The sequence below is a fragment of the Spermophilus citellus genome, assembly GCF_964194105.1.
Source record: "Spermophilus citellus genome assembly, chromosome: 5".
NCBI classification, from domain to species: Eukaryota; Metazoa; Chordata; class Mammalia; order Rodentia; family Sciuridae; genus Spermophilus; species Spermophilus citellus.
The window spans coordinates 40,792,624-40,814,825 of NC_138186.1; positions in this window are offsets into that span (position 1 = coordinate 40,792,624).

Below are 22,202 nucleotides of genomic sequence, written 5' to 3' on the forward strand. Positions count from 1 at the left end.
ATAATATACCAATTTGAATCACAGGGTAGAGCTTAGAACTTAAGTAAGCAATGATAGAAACAATTTTATACCTCCTAGAGTCTCTGTTAGACAGTGGCCATGTGCCAGTAGGCTAGCTAGAGGTCAGCTCAGTGAGAAAGCAGAGACTGCAGAATGAAGCAGACACTAGCTCTTTCTGGATAGTCAAGAGTTGCTGGGGATTATTTTACATTGTTCAATATGGGAGGAGTACTCACAAAAAGCAATTTTTCTTTCTTTCTCTTTATCAGCGAAGACAATTTTTTCCAGATTCTCAGCTTTGAATTGAGTTTGCCTTGATATTGCTTCTATTTTCCTCAGAGCATTTTTCTATAAAGTGCTGTAGATTTAAAATATTAGGGCTGGGGATGTGGCTCAAGCGGTAGCTCGCTCGCCTGGCATGCATGCGGCCCCGGTTCGATCCTCAGCACCACATACAAACAAAGATGCTGTGTCCGCCGAGAACTAAAAAATAAATATTAAAAATTCTCTCTCTCTCTCTCTCTCTCTCTCTCTCTCTCTCTCTCTCTCTCCCTCCCTCTCTCTCTTAAAAAAATAAATAAAATATTAGCTATGGTCTTCAGGGGAAAAACAAGAAAATAATAATACATAATGAAGTCTCCTAAGTGTCTTCTTAGTAAATATATATTCTAGTATGTAGAAAATTTAACAATATTTACTAAAATGGAGATTTTTAAAAACTCTACATTACTACTAAATTCTGTGTTTGCCAATTGTCTAAGCTCTTATTTTGAGAATGGTCATAACATAAATGTTTATAATAATAAAATATCACTCTTATACCTAGTTCTTTTGTGACTGACACAAGTTTTCTTTTCAAAACAATATTTATTACAAAAAATATTACATTAATTATTTTTAAAAAATTTTTTAATTCAATGTTAAAAAAAGTAATGCTGGTTGCTGAATATCTGCTCTGTACAATCCCACTCTTGTCAAAATAAGTGTGTGCTACCTGGCTCTGTGATGCACATTTGTAATCCCTGTGGTTCTGGAGGCCCAGGAAGGAGGATAGAAAGTTCAAGGCCAGCCTCAGAAACTTAGTAAGGCCCTATCCAACCTAATGAGACCCTGCCTTAAAATAAATAAATAAATAAAAATGACTAGAGCTGTATCTCAGTGGTTAAGTACCTCTGGGTTCGATCCTTAGTACCAGAAATAAAAACAAACAAAGGAATGTGTGCTGAACTTTGTAAACTGAAATTGTGATACATGTGTGGGTGATTGGTGTAGAAGAATTGGAAAGATGAGTTTTTAACATTCATCTTATGATTGTCATAAATAAGATTGCATCTGAGTATGATAACCATACTTCAAAGTTTTGCCAAGATGGTTCTGGTTTACGATTACGGTTCCCAATGCGTATTTTGGATAACACTGGCTTTGGTTCTCAATGTTGTCATTATTTTGATTTAAAAATATTCTTCTATATATCTACTACATGTACTTTCTTGTCTCCCTTTCTAGCTATCTCTACTTTTGATTTCACAAACATGGTGAGTCCTATCCTTTCTATCCATTTATGTGTTAAATGTTTTACTTTTAAATTTCTTATTACCTAAATTTGTTTTCATTGTACAGTGACACATTTTTCCTTCTGTAAATATTATTCAGACATCCTCAGTTGGGATTAATTGTTAATTAATTAAGTTGGGATTAATTAATGTAATTATAATTTTAAAGTCATAACATATTGTATACTATTTATCATACTATTAAAGTATATACCAATTATATATTATCTCATAATATAACATTATTATTTCAATATATTTTATATTTTCATATTAAATATATTTTTAATTTTAATAACTTTTCACTCACCAGCAGTGTTTGGGGGAATGACTTAAAACTGTTAAGTGAGGTATAGACTTGTTCCTGAAAACTGGCACATAGAAGGCACTCCAGATCCATTTTAAATGATTTCTAAATGAATAAATCAAAGGCTTATTTGCATCTTTTTTTTTAGAGGGGGTGTCGGGGATTGAACTCAGGAGCACCTGACCAATGAGCCACATTCCCAGTCCTATTTGGAATTTTATTTAGAGACAGGGTCTAAATGAGTTGCTTAGCACCTCACTTTTGCTGAGACTGGCTTTAAACTTGTGATTCTCCTGCCTCAGCCTCCCAGGAAGCTGCCAGGATTACAGATATGCACCACCCTGCCCAATTCATATGCATCTTTACAACAAAAGTTCCAGCAGGTTTTTCTTTATTTCATATTCATGATCCTCTCCTATAGAAAGACATTATATACACATCTAATAATTACACTTGGTGCTCTGAAGTTCTGATGATAGTCAAACATCACGTACCATTATAGCAGGCATTACTTTTCTGCTTCATTGAAGTTAGGTGTGACCACATCTCCTTCTTGGAAAAATGAAATGTGCCTGTATGAGCAGAACTGTGAGTGTGCATTTGAACATATGTGTGAGCAGAACTGCAAGTGTGCATTTATAGTTTTACAACAATAAAATTGGGTTTTAGACAGTGGGTAATGCCTTGCTCAGTGTCACACAAGTGGTTCATGGTAGGCATATAAGTATTGTCTAATATTCTCATCTATTTACTCAGTGTCATTTCTGCCACATTTAACTGTATATCATATCCTTGCCAGTTCTTCAACCATAAGCCGTGACATTGAAAATTTCACCAGCACACACACTGTTATATTGAAGCTGGACATACAATTTAAACCTCTGTTAAAAGTTATGTTACAAGAGTCTACAAGATTAGCCATTGTTACTCATTCAGATTAATAGAACTGTTCAGTGATAGTAATATACAGAGTTTAAGGGATGAAATAAGAATTAGGAACACTTGATAAAGGGAGATTGGAAATCATAGAATGGTCTAGAGAATAGGAAGAATTGATCTCCCAGGGAGTTTCCAGCAGGGTCCTTGGGAGGAGGGGCTGAGGACCCTGGGGTCTAAGAAATGAGATCAACTGAACAGAAAGTTATGGGGCAATAAAGTGAGGAAGGGCCAGAAGACCCTACTGACAGGCTAAATATGGTACTTAGTTCCAAGCTTTAATAAAAATTAAATCACTTATAATTAGCTAAGTAAATTCACTAAAATTATTATTGTATGTCTGGCGTTGAATTCCACTATCTTCCTTTTATTGTTATCATACATTCTTTTAATCAACGTTTTTTTTTAAAAAAATCTCTCTTTCCAACTCACAGTAAAACATTAAGTCTATTGTGAGATGCTTTCAGTGATTAGCAGGGGGCAAGAGGCTGAATTTCTAAAAGGGCACATGATTTCATTCTTCTATGTTTTTCTTTAAGTTTAAAAACTATTTTGTCAACCATAGTTGACTAGACACAAAATTTGAGTGACATTAGGTATCTTAAAACAACTAACAATTTTTTCTTAGTCTATTATTTATTTATTTATTGAATTTTCCACATATTTATGTTGAGAATAAAGATCCCAAAAGTCATGAGGAAATCTTAGGATATAGTTTATTACAATTATATATATTATGTGCAAACCTAGGATGTGGGGGAAATGCATATTGGCATGTACTCCTGCTCCAACATAATTTCAAGACTACTTGAAGAGAGAAATTGGTTGTTTCATTTATGTCCTTGAAGGTGGCAGTCATGATACTAAAGCTTTCTTAATTTGTGCATTGTACCTGTAAGGGTTAATCTGAGAGAACTGGCCATTTCCTTTGATACCAGGGGACACTGTCCTATTCTCAGAGTGTGATCTGGTAGAAGGGAGTGGAATTTGTAGAAACCGGTCTGATCTGGATTATCTGTCTCTCCATCGCGCCGGCTCCCATAGTTTTAATTAAACACAGTGCATAGCAATCTCTTATACTTAATAAAGCAGTTATTGCATTTCTGATTTCCTTCCAAGGATTTATAAACTTCTTCTCTAGGCTCTACTTTAGCAACTAGAATGCTGTGTAGGAGTTTTGAGAATAGGAAGCAAAATACAGTAAGTCAATGAAATGAAAAAAATGGATACAATAAAATGAACCAATACTTAAACAATAGAGTGTTACCAGTAAATGTGACCAATATTATACATGCCAGGAGAAGACCAGAATAAGTCAATGCATTTCCACCAAAATGTAGGACTCTAATATACTGAAAAGTTTTGCAGTCACATGAGGCTAAGGTATAAAACTGGGCTCTCAGCATTCTTGTAGTAACTTGTGACCATAACTTTCTCCGCAACTTGTTTTATTTTTCCATTGTGGACCAAGATTAATGATACCTAAATAAGTAGATGAGTAAAGAGCTAAAAAAAGGGGACATGCCCCCAATATTTAATCTCCCTATTTAAATCTACCTAAGAACTGACAACTTTTTTGAAATATTTTGCCAGAAACATTCCTATTTACACAATCAATATTATTTGAAAATAAAGAAAATAATGATTAGAATCCCATCAGGTGAAATTTGTCTAAAAATTTCAATCACAAATACTTTCTTTCTCTTTTCAAATGTAATGAGAATAAACCTAAGAAACCACAGGGACGTTTGCCAAGGAATGAATCAATAAGTCACCACAGAATGTTGATACTGTGCTTAGCACAGTCCTTGGCACAAGCTAAGCATTTGATAATTACTTGTTGAATATGAAATTCAGTGGCTGAATAATCACTTCTTATTCTGTTCAGTCCAAGTGGAAAAGCTGTTATAGAGCTGAGGGGCTGGTTCAAATCACTCAACTTAGTGGTGTTTGGGATAGAGCTAGCCCTCAGTGCTCTCCTGCCAGTTACATGGCAGCTCCGTGCCATGGCTGCTGAGCACTCTACATTATAAAAGGATGGAAGGATTTCTTTCTCTTTCCAAACTGTTAGCATATAAAAATACGTTTGTATTTTTAAGCCAATCTTTGCTTAACACAATGTGACATTTTGGATGGGATGCAAAGGTAGTGAAAGACATCATCAACTTCAAAGTATTTTCATCCATTTGGCAAGAGAACAACAAAGAGAATAGTAGAGAAAAGTTGGGATTTTTTCCTTTCTTTTTTTTAATATTGGCAGAAACTATAAGCAAATAGTGATTTTAGTATGGGCTGTATATGATTGGAAATCATGATTTAGCTAAGGAGAAAAGGATGCACTCTTACCCTGTCTTATTCAGAAAGGAAGTCATACATGGTATACTTGATAATTGAAAGTACTGATCAGCTGGAGCAAATCTTATAGGATTTCCTTTATTTATTTATTTTTCATTAGGAGCAACCATATTGGAGAAGAGTAGACATCACTCAGGTAATTATGAAAACTAATTGAGATGATGCCTGCAGAGTATTGAGAACAGTGCCTGGAATTTAAGAAAATCTCAACGAAAACTAGTTGGCATGAATATTTTATCTTTATTGGTGGCAGAAAGGAAAAGGAAAGGCAGTGTAGTTGCTTATGATGCCAAATTAGTCAAATCTAAGTCACAAGGAACATGAGCTCAATAATCTTTAAGTGCTGGAGCCTCTTTCAGCCTAATCATTGTTACCAGTAGGAATAGATGATGGCAAGCATTCAGTATGTTTTTGGTGACTGTGACCATATCAATGGATCACTCAATAGACCAGCAAGGACCAATAGATATTTGCCTTCAAATCATTAACATAATCAATTTTCATTTACCACCTCAGCTCATCTTCCTGGAAAATTATCCTTTGCTACCTATTCAAACCATTCCTAAACTCCAATTCGATAATTTCAAGGCAGACCTGGTTAGACTATGATTAACTTGACCTTTAATGACTGTACACTTTACATGCACAGTGTCATGTATCCAATCTCAAGTACATTCTCAGTGCCATTTGTTTGTACATGCTGTGCCCTTGGGTCATCTCTGTTCATGGTCAAAAGAAATAGAGTCTGAAATTTTTCCCTTATTGTTTTCTCTTAAAGTTCCTATATTGTTGAAAAGTATGGGGTTCTATACTTTTTAGCTAATATATATGTAATGCTGACCTTAAATTTTCTGAAACAACATTTTCAACCTTCACTTTAAAATAGTATTCTACTGACTTCTTCCAGTATAATAGATTGACATTTCCATTTAATAATCCAATTGTACATGAGGGAGTTGGATTTAACCAGTTGTTGAAGCTAGGCAATGACAAAGAGGGAATGATTTATGCACAGAATGATGACTGACATGAGTATAAAGTCAAAAAAACTGATGAACATAATATCTAAAAGCCTTGGAAGTAGCTATCACCTAGTAGGGGTAGAAGATAACATAATTGGAAAAGCATGTTTTAAGGGAACAAAAAGTCTTTATGGAGACAAAAGGCAATGGTTTGTTAGTGATGATGTGGAATAAAAAGTACACTCAGAACATTTCCAAACTAAGAGATATAAGAACTAGAAGGAACAACTCAAACTCCACTTGAGTGAGTTTCAGGGAACAATGTGTACAGGAGAGTCAGGTGCCTGTTAGAGCAGAAAGATGAAAGGGATATCTTCCAAAGCATTTAAGAATAGAGGGACCTCTTACTAATGGTTGACCTTGAGTTCTTGGATGAATTATGAAAACATTTAGATTAGTCATCAAAAAGTGAGGATAGATTGAATGGAGGTAGAGTCTGTTGAAGACTAAGGGTACCTAGCATTTCCTGGTATTGAAAATAATAAGGATGAAGGTGCAAGTTTCATCCTGAGTCAGGAGGTAAAAGATGTCTGAACACACAGGTTTCTTTATTATTTCTGTCATATAGGCCTTGAGGAAAGCAGAGAAAAAGTCTAAAATAAATATATGAATTGAAATATATGTCACTCTGATGAATAAAATGCTTTTTAAAATCACATATGAATATATTTATATCATCAAGATCATACCATGTATAATATTCTATTTAGCTTTTATAACTTCTACTTTATATATCATAAGTGTGCCATTAATTATTCTTCTCAACCATGATTTTAAAAATGGCTGTGTATGTATATAGAGTAATTTATTTAAATACCCCCTTATTGTTGGAGAGTTGTTTCCATAAATATAAAAACTATAAATTTTACCCAAGCAATATGTCACTGAAAACACATTTAGAAATGGAGTTATGAACACTGGGGAAGGTGCCAGTATTTACTGTCAAATTTAAATAAGTATATTAGATTTAAGACTCTTTAGAGGCAAAAAAATTGAAATGAGATCACAGAAGTCGAACTCAGAATGGTTAGAGGTTAGTCAGTTCTCTGACTCCTTTTGGAGCCAAATTTACCTTTAGGTGTAAGGATAATTATTCCAGAGAAAATGAATCTCAAATTCTATAAAGATGATCCCAGTCATAGTAAGAGAGGCCAGAATGAATCAGCTGCCTTGAGAGTTGAAGATGCTGACTTCTCAAGTTTGCTGAGGGTCTTTGAAATGCAAACAAGTGTTATGCTGGGGGATGCTGTCTCATCCCCATCTCTGGGGGCACAGGGGTTTGCTCTGGACTACTATCTGCTATTGTCATTCTATAGCATGTTCTACTTTTTGGTTTTGAATGTGTGTTAACCCTTGAGGATATTAGGATACTATTTAATGCTTGAGAAGGAATGAGTGTCTTGTGTTCCAGTAAGCTTTTTATGAAAGCTTATCTTTAAGCCTCTACTCCTCAATCTTTAGGCTATCTTGGACAGAATTATTTAACCATACATATGATTATTGCAGCTAGGTAAAATTTAGTGAACACATACGTTCCATAAATTATATCTGCATTCGAATTAGACCCTCTTTATTTTGGTGTTAAATTAATGATATTGTGGAAAACATGTCACCTTCACATGTTATCAATAAACCACTGGTTTTTAATCAGAGGTAATTTTTTTTCTCTCCTCCCAAGGAGACATTTGGCAATGACTGTAGCATTATTGGTTGTTACAATTCAAGGAGGGTGCTGCTTTCATCTGGTTGGTAGAGGCCAGGGCTGCTGCTGAACATCCTAAAATACTCAGGAACCCAAAATGTCCAGCCTAAAATGTCAATAGTACTGCAATTGAGAAACCGTCCAATACATAGTCCTGTGTGACAGCTAGTGGTCAATCAGGTTCTACTGTCACTTTAGTTCACCAACAATTTCAGGAAATCTTAAGCATTCTCAGTAGGTATTGTAATGTCATGGTCTTTATTTAAGACTTCTTATACATTAATAAATACACATTGTGCTCCTATTTGTAGTGGATTCCTTTCTCATAATCATAAGTTAGGAGATGAGTTCTCTCCTAAACTCTCCACTCTTAAAACACATTCCAAAGATTGAGAAAAAGAAACATGGTCCTTTCCCATGATTTCTAAAACAAACTTTTTTTTCCCTTTTTGAAATAGCGACATGTCTACCAGCAAAGGCTCTTTTATGACTCAAGGAAGAGCAGTCAGATTCACAGCTGGAAGTAGAAGGCTTTCCTTGGTTGGGTCTTTTCTAATAAATTGTGCTAAGTCCTTGCCAGGACAAAAAAATAGTTAAAGTAGTGGAAACAGCTGGTCTCTGGCTGGCAGGGGAGAAGGAGAGCCCAAAACAACACTCACTTCTCAATCTTCCTGTCCCCTCTTATTTTCTTTCTTTTTGTCATCTCCTGGGGCTCTTAATGCCCAGGTTGGCTGGAAATTAGTGATGTCTTGACCAGAAATATCAAAATAAAATCCAGTCTCTTTATAGACACCCCACAAAGCATTTCATTATCTTGCTTCTCTCACTTCTCATCTGCACTGGGCTCCAAGCACAGTTCTTAAAAGCAATGACTCACAAATTTGAGAAGACTCTGAAATAAAAATGGATGGATATTAACATAAAGATTTGTGAAACCATCTCTCCAATATTCTAACTCTGATATAGAGTATTTGTATCTATGTATCTATCTACAAATTAACAAATTCCTTAAGTAATTCTGATACAACCCTGTGGGAATTCAAAATCCATTGCTTAAATATGGCAGAACTTTCCAAAATTCTCTCCTTAGTGTACTCTTCTCCCTTTGCCTACACTGTGCTTCTAACCTTTGTGGAATTTTCCTTGACCTTTCAGAGTAATTTAAACACTTCCATTTCTGTGTCTCTACAGCTATCACTTACATGTCTATTGTTTAAGCAAGTCATAATAATGTGCAACAATTCATTGTGCTACATTCTTCTCCTCTTTTAATTTTGAGCTCCTTGGGGAACAAACACTTGTTGAAAGAATCAATACAAATAATATGATTTATACTTAAATATCACCACACTGAAATCCTGTTACAGCTAGTAACTGCAATGAATTTTTAAAGAAATTCTAAAAGTAAACTAAACTTTTAGTCATTTATAAACCACTTTGTTTTTTATTGTTTTCACAAAACATAAGTAATCATTAAAATTTACAGAGGAATTTGAATATATGAGGAAATACATAGGCAATAATAATAATAAAAATAATATTAAGGCAAGCAAGTAATATTAATAGTAATATTAAGTGAAATATAAATATTAATATAATTATTAATTATGCTGTAATAATAGTAATGATTAATAATAATAGTAATGTAAAGTAAAAATATATGAGTATGCAAAATGTCACATTCATATATGCATCTATACCAATGACTAAATTACTAAAATCACACTGAGACTAATTAAAATTAAAATTATTTTATGTATAACAAAACAAATATAATTTTATTTATTTATTCATTTATTTTTGGTACTGGGATTGAACCCAGGGGTGTTTAAACACTAAGCCACATCCCCAGCCCTTTTTTTGTATTTTATTCAGAGACAGGGTCTCACTAGGTTGCTTAGGGCCTCACTAAGTTACTTAGGGCTTCACTAAATTGCTGAAGCTGGCTTTGAACTTGAAATCCTTCTGCTTTAGCCCCCCACCAGCAGGCTGGGATTACAGGAGTGCACCATCACACATGGCAATACAAATATAATTTTAAAAGAAGAAGTTTAAGGGCTTTTTATGTCTTCCTTTTAGTTAGCACTTTTACTTAGAAAGTGTGTAAGAACTTCTCATCTCTTTGAAATCGTTTTGGCCAGTAGATAGTTCTTTTGTCAATTTTGTGACCCATTAAGGTCTTTCTAAAGGACCTGGGAGCCTTTTCTTTGGAGCAAACATTAAGAGAGATAGTACATCTATTCCCATTTTTTTTGTGGAAAGGTAGGAGTCTAACTTGTGATCACCTTGCTCCAAGTTGCAAAACCACCTCTAGTCACATAGAGATGAGGAATTTGCTTTTACTCTGCCTTAAGCTAACTAGCTAACAAATGGTCACACCAAGTCAAGTTAGGATGAATTATGTGTAACAATTGGACCTGTCAAGTTCTTTTGCTAGAGTGCTAATAAAAATTTGTTCTTAAGAACAAATATGGGGCTGGGGATGTGGCTCAAGCGGTAGCACGCTCACCTGGCATGCGTGCGGCCCGGGTTCGATTCTCAGCACCACATACCAACAAAAATGTTGTGTCCACCGAGAATTAAAAAATAAATATCAAAAATTCTCTCTCTCTCCTCTCTCACTCTATCTTTAAAAAAAAAAAAAAAAAAAAAAAAAAAAAAAAAAAAAAAAGAACAAATATGAATGGATTGTGTCTGCATGGCTATCTGAAAGGGTGAGATTTCTTTCTGATTTTCTAATAACTTAGTAGATTCACACTGATGCATATTGTATTTTTGTTTAGTGTTTATTTGTTAATATACATTTTTTCCTTTACTATATTTGTGGAGAGGATTTCTTGGTTGGGAAAAATTTGGCTTTAATTTTATTTCCCCAACAGTATGTCTGTTTAATTCTCAAATGTTCTATAGTGAATCATATATTTAAACTTAAATTTTAGAAATTTCCTTAGAATATTCTTGCCAAATGCCAATAAATTTATGAACTAGAAGATATCAAGAGAAAGGAATTGTGGTGGGCAAGGGGAGATAGAAACTATATGTGGGCAATGGGATGTTTGACATTTATTTAATACATTTTGTTGAGTGCTAAGTAAGTTTAATGTGTGGAAATGTGAAAATAATAATTAAAATCATGTGCTCACCTCAGTCCATCACTGCATGATGTACAATGTAATGGCATTAATTCACATGCAAAATGTCATGCAACCATCATAACATCATCTATTTTCAAAATGTTTTCATCCTTCAAACTGAAGCTTCAAACCCATTAAGAAATAATTTTTCATCCCCTCCCTCCTTATCTTCTCCTTAACCACTACTGTATTTTCTGTGTATTAATTTACCTATTCTTTATGATTTTATATAAATAAGCCAAACAGTACTTATGCTTTTCTGTCTGGTTTAATTCACTTAAACACAATGTCTTCAAGGTTTATCGATGTTGTGGCATACATTGGGATTTCATTTCTTTTTATGGCTGAATAACATTGTATGACTATACCACATTTTATTTTTCCATTCATTCTTCAATGGATACTTAAGTTGCTGTCAACTTTTGAATATTGTGAATAATGGTACATTGAACATTTGAATACATGTATCTAGGCCTGTTTTTTATTCTTTTAGATATAAATCTATGAGCGGAATTGCTAGGTCATATGGTATTTCTTTGCTTAATTTTCTGAGGAACTATCAAATTGTTTTCTACAGTAGCTGAACCATTTTCCATTCCTATAAGCAACATATGAGCATTTCAATTTTCCCAAACCCATGCCATTATTTATATTTAGCCATTGCTTTTTTATTATATCCATCAGTGTGTGTGTGAAATGCTTAAATATCAAATCAACAGAATCAAATTGCCCTCTATGACATTTCCCAATGACTAATGATGTTGAGGTTTTTTTCCCATCTGCTTTGGGTCATTTGTATACCTTCTTTGAAGGAATTTCTATCCAAGTCCTGTTTCAAATATTAAAATTGCTTTGTTCATTTCTTGTTAGGTGTAGGTGTTCCTTGTTTATTCTGTTTGAAAATTCCTATCAGAAACATGATTGGCAAGCCGACCAGTGCAAAAAAATCACCATTTAGTTAATTTCTGTCTTTCCCTTCCCTCCTAGATCATGACTTGAATGCTATTTTCTTATTATATCCAAGTATCCAAAATATTATCTCTTCAATACCATAAGACTTCCAAAAGTTCAACTCAGCTTCTTAGCTGCTGGCCATTCAGCTTCTTGGTTCTGTGCCACTTCCACATTGGCACAATCCTCAAGGAGAAAAACTGTGAGAGTAGCTAACTTCAGTGAGATTTTCTTCTCTTCAGTCTCTTGGCCTTTCAAGATCTTGATGCTTTGGTCATACCTGGATGTCTGCAAACATACACCCCCACCACACCCCCCCACACACACACACGCGCGCGCGCGTGCACGCGCCTTGTTTGTTATTCCTGTTATTCTCAATGGTCACCAAACCTAATACCTTATAATATGTGCTTTATTTTGTTCACTTCTTTTCAACAGTCCTTTAAATTAATGATATTTATTTTTACCAGGTCTGCATTGCTGAATTTATGTTTTCAAGTTTCTGTTGTTCAAAAGATGTTGCACTGTTTAACCAAGTTATTTCCCAAGTGTAAGTAAATTTATACCTTTGAAAAATAGCATCAAATTGCCCTCCACTGAGCTCCTAACAATTTTACTCCTACCATCTCCAAGTGACAATGCCTGTTCCATCACTTCCTTGAACATAGAATGTGGATTCTCATTGTTTTCAATATTTATCAATCTGATGGGTAAAAATTTTGCCTCAGTACAATGACATATCTAATAAACTCTGCATATAATGTAATGTAAAAATATATTCAAAGGCTACACAATATTCCCTACATGCTAGGCACATTTCTAAGTACTTTATAGTTTTTAACTTTTTAAATTTCAGGCTCATCTTTTGGCAAGCATCAGTTTATTCTTTTAGAGATGAGAAACTGAGACAAAAAGATGGAGTAACATTCCATCCTTAGGAGTAAAAGCAGAATTGAAAAACAGAAGTTTGACTTCTAGTATGGTAACAGGAACTTAGTCAATAATTCCAGGTATAATTACAAGATAAGATTATTTTCTCTAAAATAAAAGTAAGGCACACATAGCAATTTATATTCACTCTTCATTTGGAAATCAAATATGTTCCTAGAACCCATGAAACGCCCATATTTTATTCATTCCTAGGGCTACCATAAAACTTACCACAAGTTGGATAAATTAAAATAATAGAAATTTGTTCCCTGGCAATTTTAGGGGCTAGAAGTCTGAAGTCAAACTGTCCTCAGCAGGGTCACAACCTCTCTGATGGCTCTAGGGAAGAGAATGCACCAGGCTACCTTCAACTCAGATGACTGTGGGCATACTTGATTATGGTGACTAACTACAATTGCTTCCTCTGTGGTCACAAACTTCCTCTTCTGCATGTCTCTCCCTCTGTGTGTCTCTTCTCTTCTCCCTCTGCCTCTCCTTTAAAAGGAAAACTGTGATTGACTTAAAATCCAGCCAGATTATTCATGATCAGCTCCACCTGTTGAGATCATTAACTTAATCATGTCTTCTACAACAGAAGGTACTTTCCACTCTTAGTATCAGGTGATGTTCATGGATTCTGGGGATTAGAAGAACCTGGAAATCTGAAAAAATATTTTGAGAGGCCACTTTCATCCTACTGCACACATTTTTCATTCATCTGAAGTAGATTTAACACATTCATTTCATTCATGGTCTATCCATTCTTTCAAAAGTAGTCATTAAGGGTGTGCCAAGTGGCAGACACTGGTCAGAGAAAAGGGCAACGAATAGAAAAAAACCAACTCTGTCTTCATGTGCTCATGAAGGTTGAGAGAACCCTAAAATGTAGAAGTAAGTAAGCATATAGAATATCATTGGGTAGTAAATGCCATGAAATAAAATAGAGCAGAGGAGGGGAGAGGAAATTCTCTGCAGAGTGTGACTGGGATGTTGAATGTGGTAGCATGGGAAGGCCATCTAAAAATCACCATGGGTAGCAGGACAGATGTCTTCTCAAAACATCAGCTTAGGCCCCACGACTACCTTACTTGCAGTCTTTCCTGATATGATTTAGCTATGTGTCTAGAGGTGGGGGAGTTTATCCTGTGTGATCTGGGTGGGCAGGAAATGTTGTAATTAGTGTCTTTATAATACTGAAAGATTTTATGTCAACAGAAGAGAGGACAACGTGACCATGGATTCAGAGATGGGCATGGTGCAGCCAGAAATCCAGCTTCCAACAGAAGAGGAGGAAAGATGAGAAACTGAACGACTCCCCTTAGAGCCGCCAGAGAAGGTGTGGTCTTATTAACATCTTGATTCAGGCCCAGTGAAACATATTTCAGGCTTCTAGTCTCTACAACAATGAGACAATGACTTTCTGTTATTATAAGCCACCAAATTTGTGTCAATTTTCTATAGCTGTCACAAGAAACTACAACAATATAGCACCAATTACTAAAGGAGATATGGAGCAAGCCATGCATTTATCTGGGAAATGGGAATGCCAGCCAGTGGGAACCGTCAATGTGGAAGTGTATGCCTGACAGAAACATTAAGGCAGCCATTGAGACTGGGGTTTTGTGTGCAGAGAGAGTTGATAGGAGATAAGTTTAGATAGATCAGAGGACTTAGGGACTCAGTGTTGATGTTCATTTTTACTCCTGTGAGGTGGGAAGTCACTGAAGTGTCTCAAATAGAGGAATGATAAGATGTGACTCTTCATCTGAGCAGCTCTAAATTTCTACCAAAAGGAACCAAAGCATTCTGCCTGTGGTATTGATAATAAATTATAGGGGACTAAGGGCAGTAACAAGAAACCAATTAGGAAATTATTGATTATTAGGCTGCTAGTGAGGAGTCTGAAGTTTAAAAAACATGGCTGTGTTGGATAAATACTACTGAGTGTTCTAATACTGGAAAAGTGCTTACAAACATTTCCGAATAATAGATAGGAACTTATGCATGAGTTAGTTCAACTTCTTTCATGGGACTGTTAGTTTTCTTAATAGGGAATACTTTATATAATGATAGTTGATAGCATTTCATCAAAAGGAACTACAAAGGTTTTAGCTATCCTCAACTCTGATCAATATTAGAGGCTTCGCAAATGGATGTGAGCAGATTTCTTTTAGTAGGGAATTTAGGAGTTTTAAAATTACTATAGTGGATAAACCCAAAAATCATGTGAGAATTTAGTTGTATTCACCATATGTCCACGGATAAACTATGTTAAGACTTTTCACCATTTCTTGCACAAGTTAATCAAGTCAGAAAAGATTTTTACTCCTTAGTTTTCAGCCTGGCATTGAAGGCATGGTTCTAATGTAGTTTTAGGTTAGAATATTCTGAGTGGCTGCTTCAAATATTTGATTAACTGAATCCTGACTTCAAAATATTGTTGGGTGGGAGAATCTTTTATTCAAGAGTGGTTGTTTCATCATTAAAAAACAGAGCTGGGACTTCATCAAGCTGACAGGAACAGAATGTATAAGTGTTTTGTCTCTGCTTATTAACAAAGGTAGAATATGCAGAATATGCAGAATTTAGTCTGTTTTGTTTTCATTTAGAATCTGGCAGTGTGCTTGTGACTGATTCGTATTTCTCAGTTTGGGTTCAAAAAAGTATTTATGTGAGGGTTTCAGAGCAAAAATTCCATTGGGGAATATATATAGCCACGTTTGAATGGAAGGGGTTTATTCCCTTCAGTTCAAATATGCAGGTTCAGATTTTAATTTTTTCCCTTTGTTATGTAGCTCTTAACTAATGTTTCATCTGTTATCTTAAAAGAGGATCATTCTGATCACCATCTGTTTATTTTAAGGCACATTTTGTGCAAAACTTCAACAAAAGGTAGATTGCTTCTTAATAAAATACATTCTTCATATAGTACTTTATGAAAGACAAAATTTTACAGTAGAGATAAACCTTCCTCATCTTACATCAGAGATGGCAGGGGTATAAAAAGAATAAATACATCATCAAACTTAAAAAAATTTGTAGAGAAAGTGTAGCAAAACATTTATTCTTATTATCATTTCATAAGATCAATACAGAATATTAGCTGTAATATTCCAAAACACAGATAAAATTAATTCTATAGTCCAAGTATATTGAATCACTTTGAATATTTTCAGATTCCAGAAGTGGTTAATTCTAATGCTTCTGCAATCCTTCTGGTTTTATACACTTGGATTTCAGATGTGAGGTCGATGAAAGAATGTTCAAGTATATATTCTCTGTGTTATATTCTTGACATGCAGAATGAATTCCACCAGTCTTTCTTCATTCTAGCAAGGGGTTCCTTATAAATCTATATTATTATTAGTTCTGTTTTAAATTTAGTGATATTATACATTAATAATCCTAATAATGGACATCATTCACAGATTATTTCATTTGTCTATATAGATTGTTTAATCCATATGATTACCCCAGACTAGGTATTATTTCTATATAATGAAATTCTAGTCAAGACTGCATACCTGACTTGCTGGGCCCCCACAGCTAGAAAGTAGCTCAGCCAGAGCTGCAACTGATCCTGTTTGACTTGTGTGTCTGTGTTCTTTTCATTAAGCTGCACTCTTAATTGAAATAACCCAGAGAAGTAGAGAAGTTTGCTAGGTTAATAATTTATACGTGAAGAAAGTGAGTTCTTGTCTGAAATGACAGAGGTAGTTAATAGTAGAACTGACCTTCAACTAGGCTTCTCTGAGTGGTACTCCTTCCTGGGAACCTATCAATCACCCAGTTTATGATGTATATGTTTTCTTTTCTTACCATCTCAAAGTAAGCACCCTGAAAACTCTTCCCTTTAATTCCCACGCATGAATGCTTATAAACAAAATGACTTTCAAATTTCTGATTATATAGGATAATCTCTGCAGTTCACTTTCTTCCTCATTTTCATTTTCTTAATCTGTGCATATTTGAGAAAATCCATTAGACAAATACATCGAGTAAAGAAACTTTAATCCAGTTGCTTAAAACAGATTTTTATTGAACAAAGGAGAACATTGGCCCTATCAAACTTTTATTTCACTTTATTGTGAATTCTCTAAAAATGTCTTTAATTTCCTTAAGGAAATTGACTTACAGATGGCCTATTTTTCTTTATATCATCATGAATAGTTAAGAAGATGCATTGGTGTCTTGTCTAGAGGGCTGTCCAACGTTAAAATCAAACTGCATCTCACTTAGAGTATACAAACACACAGTCTACCAAAGTGTTCACCACAATGCTTTCTTATAATGAAACTGACAACCACAGCCTAATTTCTCATAATCAAGATTAAGTTTATTGCTTTATGGAAATTCATATAAATTATTTTTTTCTGGTATTTAGTTGATGAAAGAAGGTGAATTAGGAAGAGAGGGAGAAGAGAGGAAAGAGAGAAATGGACAAGTATAGGAGAAAGAGAAGTACAAGGAAAGATAAACACTCACCCCTATACAGGTAGGCCCATGTGAATATAAGCAATATTTTTAGCTAAACTAATACATGCATATACATTTTATATGTTATATAAATCTATGTGTATATCTATCTGTATGTGCCAACATAGTTTTGTGTTCTGGGAAACAAGATAACTTTAAGTCATCCATCATTATGATGGGAAAAAATCCCAAGATAATCTCCAAGATTCCTGGTCTCAGTCAAACCTCCTCCCCTTGAGTGGGAATGGGATTTCTGAATATGATAGGATGTTACTGCTGTAGTTACTTTATTCTATAAAGCAAAGAGGAAAATTTTTGTAGATACGATGAAGGTCAGAATGTATACTGTCCTGGGTGGGACTGACTTCATGGTAAAATTACTTTAAAATGTAAGAGATACTCTCTTCTTGGTGTTAAAGAAGAAAAGCATGGTGTTGTGAAAGAGTTTATTAGGGGGATACACATGGAAATTTGCTGAGACCATCCCCTGCCAACTGCCAGCCAGAAAGCAAGATCTTAGTTCTATAATTGAATGGAATGGAACTAAATTTTGACAACACCCACTTAGTCTGGTTAGAAACTCTGAACTCCAGAAGAGAATACTGTTCAGCTGGCATCTGGTTTGCAATTCTCTGAGACCTTTAGCAAAGGGCCCAACTAAGCTGTGCCTAGTTTCATTACCCACATAAACATAAAAGATGTGAGTTTTTTAAATTACTACATTTGTAGTAACTTGTTACATACCATTAAAAACAGGAATGCAATAATTTAGTTAAAAGTAACATATGCCACCAATTCTTAGAACCACACACATGCTTTCTACAATCTACCTGAGGTAGATATATTTCAGAGCCTTTCAGTTCTAAAGCTCTTGGTTCATGATCTTCAGAAGCACAAGGCTCATACCACAAGTGCCTGTAGGTTTCATGTTGAAACATAAAGTGTGAAGCCTCAGGTCCTGCAGTTACACATCAGGAGCTGACCTTCTTCCATTGCTCCTCCATGGGCACACTGCCTGATTAGTTACAGTTTTTGAGAACAGTTTCAGATCTCAATTCATTTTCTAATATTTAATAAGTACTAAATTAACATGTACATAGGAGTGAGAGCTAGGTACTGTTTGTGCTAGTACGTGGTTTTTCCTCTTTATTCTCTGGTCATACGCCACCCCCATTATTTTTTCGTGGGATACTGAAATTGAACCCAGGACATCACACGTTAGGCAATCACTGGGCTACACATATAGCCCTTTTCATTTTGTTTTGAGACAGGTTCTTACTAAGCTGCCCAGGCTGGCCTTGAACTTGGGGTTCTGCTGTCTCAGCCTCCCAATTAGCCGGAATTACAGGCATGTACCACCACACTTAGTTCCAGTATTTTATTTTACAGAATCATGTCTATATAAGTACTGGATCTGAAAGTCCTCTTATGTTAATTAATATGTGAGCATATTATTTATTACTCTTCCAGGAGGATGCTGGTGCATTAAAAGGCAGAGGGACCACAATTTCAAATAGAGTAAGACTTTAAAAGTATCTATTAAGCAAATATATTGCATTTAAAATGTTTAGGAAGATATGGTATGTGAGGATTTCCGCTTCTTTGGTTTTTGTTGTTGTTGTTTTATTAAGGTGTACAACTCCATAGAACTTATACCCTGGACTTTATTGCTCTGATAAGTGTTTTTAAGCACTTCTTCTCTTTATAAAATGTTCACCACATGGTTATTAGGAACCCCAAATATATTGCATTCCTTGAATCTAACTTATCTTCCCCCTTACATCTCTTTGTCCCTGCTATTGCCCATAAGGATAAAGGATGGTGAAAGAAGATACCACAAAGTAAAGAGAAAGTTTGAGAAGGATATAAATAAATACAGAAATAAACAAATAAAAACATATAAGTAGAAATATTGTTCTAAAGGAATAAAAGAAAGAGTAATATAGGAAACTGATGACAGAAACAGGAAATTAGATCATGCCATTTGTACCTAGGAACATATCACCCCAAGGAAGTTTTACTTCTGTGTTCCGGCTTCTGTTTAATGAGATAATATAGAGAAAAATTACTTTATGTGCATAGACTGGATAGATATTTCCTGAGAGTCTATGCTATGACTTAGTCCTTGAATCAAAGCTTTCCATTATATTTTGAAGAACTGGGGAGAGGAAAGGAACAGAATTATTCAGAGTCATTTAGATATCTCAGACTTATTTAAGGGGAATTCATAAAATGACCACTAAGATAATTGTTATTCTTGACCCAGAGACCCTATCACGCTGCTGCCTCCTGAGAGGGCTTGAAGGTCGTCTCATTGTTCATTTATTCCATCACTAAACTCTCAGAGCTTGGAGGATGATCATTTGTGACTATTTCAGATTTGTGCCAAGAATTTAAGTTCTGTTGATTAGAATCTGTGAGAGGGCTGGGGATGTAGCTCAGTAGTAGAACACTTGACTAGCATATGTTAGGACAATCTCAAACGCTGCAAAAACAATACAAATAAGAATCCCGTGGACAGCTGCTAAAAATTCATATTCCTGGGTCTCATCCAAAACCAGGTTAACCTCAGAATTTCCAGGATAAATCCAGGCCATCAGCATTTTAAAAAAACATCCCAGGTTATTTTGCTGTCTTTTCAAAACAGGGAGATTCAATTTCTCTAGGTAACTCCTGCCTTCATCCCACAGGCAGGAAATTGAATTTACCTAGGGAAATTGAATCTCTCTGTGGAAGGCCACAGCTTCTTTGTCTAGAAATTATGATCTTAGGTCCCTCATCAGAACTACTACATGGAGTGGTTCAATACAGCAAACCACTGGGAAATATTTGTTGGAAGTATGCTTTTTGGTTAAATTACTGATTGTGACAATTGAAATTATGAGGGTTTTTTTCCTTTTCTTTTTTCTTCTCCTTCCTTCCTTCCTTCCTTCCTTCCTTCCTTCCTTCCTTCCTTCCTTCCTTCCTTCCTTCCTTTCTCTCTCTCTCTCTCTCTCTCTCTCTCTCTCTCTCTCTCTCTTTCTTTCTTTCTTTCTTTCTTTTTTTTTTTTTTTTGTGTGTGAGGGTACCAGGGATTGAACTCAGGGGCACTCAACCACTGAGACACAGTCCCAGCCCTATTTTGTATTTTATTTAGAGACAAGTTCTCACCGAGTTGCTTAGCACCTTGCCATTACTGAGGCTGGCTTTGAACTCATGATCCTCCTACCTCTACCTCTCAAGCCACTGGGTGCCACTGCACCCTGCTTCTTTTTCTTTCTTTCTCTCTCTTTTTTTTCCTTTTCTTTTCTGCCAAATGTTGGTTGATAATGGTGTATGCTTGAATTATGCATACTCGTAAAGACATATTGAAGAATGACAAGAATCAGCCTAAGCCATTTATGTCCTTAATTTGGTACAATAAATGTGTTTAAAACTTCTCTTCTTTCTTGGCAATGTGGCATTGGATCTGGGCCACTCTTACAAAAAAGTCGACTATTCATTAGAACGCATCATCTTCGTCTGTCTTACTCACTTACTTTGGGTAGTGTTTTCAGTTGGGTCTTTTCTATCAGCATTACAAACATGCCATTATTTCTTCCATCTTGAAACAAAGCAAAACTTTTCTTGATCTCTCAACATCTTCTCCTAGTAAGCTTCCCATTTCTCTAATTCTCTCTGTACCAAAACTTCTCCTAAAATTGTTTTTTCAACCTCCTCTTAGTTTTTGTCTCTTTTCTCCTGAACCAACTCATCCTTTTGCAACTCCACTGAAGCTGTTCTTTTAGGTCACCAATGATATACATTGTTTATTCCAATGATCTTACTGACACGTCAGCATTCAAGACAGACTTGATCTCTGAATCTTCGTTGGAATTCTCTCTTTATTTGTGATAGACCCAACCTGATCTTTTCTTAAAATTGGATGCCATCTCGCCACAAAGCCATGAAAAGATAATTTTGGCTTTACTATAAATTACTGCAAATTCTGAACCTGCTTGGAATGCCTGTCCGTGGCTTGAACTCACCCATGCATGGCTCTCTGACCAGATATCAGCCCTCTCTGAAACTTTAGTGACGCCTCACAAATCTTGGCCTTCCCTGGTCAGATAACGGCCTTCTCTGAGGCTCTAATGACCTTCATAAATTCTGAGGTCGGGGCCAGCAAAAATGTAAACTACCATCAGTGTTATGCTCGTCAGAGTTTTGTTATCTGTAACCCCCCCTTTGTGTAACTTTCTGGGCTATAAAGCTGGGCTGCAGGAAAGCTGCTGCTGCTGTCTTGTTCTGGGGTTTTGGGTGGGAGAGGCAGCCCGGCTGGTTGAAATAATCAGCTTGCTTTAATTTGATTTTAATTGGAGTCAGTGGTCTTTTCTTGCGTCCTGGTCTAACAATCTGGTTTCCAAGACCCATTCCATACTTGCACTTTTCCTCTTAACCTCCCTCATAACTATTTCCCAGGCTTCCTTGCTTGCTCCTTTTCTCTTCTTCACCCTCTGAAGGTGGATGTGCCCCAGGACTCTGTAAAGAAACTCTGCTCTTTACATGCATACTTTGGTGACTACATCTGGTGTCCTGACTTCAAACACTATTTTCATTCTGGTGATAACCACATTTATATTTATCACCTCACAGCCTGCAATGCTTCAATCCAAAATCTTGGTCTGCCTCTTCTCCTGAATCTGACTTCCCTTCAGTGTACTTGCTCTCTTTAAAAAGGCAACTACAGCCAGCCATGGTGGGTGGCACAGGCCTATAATCCCAAAGGCTGAGGCAGGAGGATTGAGAGTTCAAAGCCAGCCTCAGCAATGGCAAGGCATCAAGCAACTAAGTGAGACCCTGTCTTTAAATAAAATA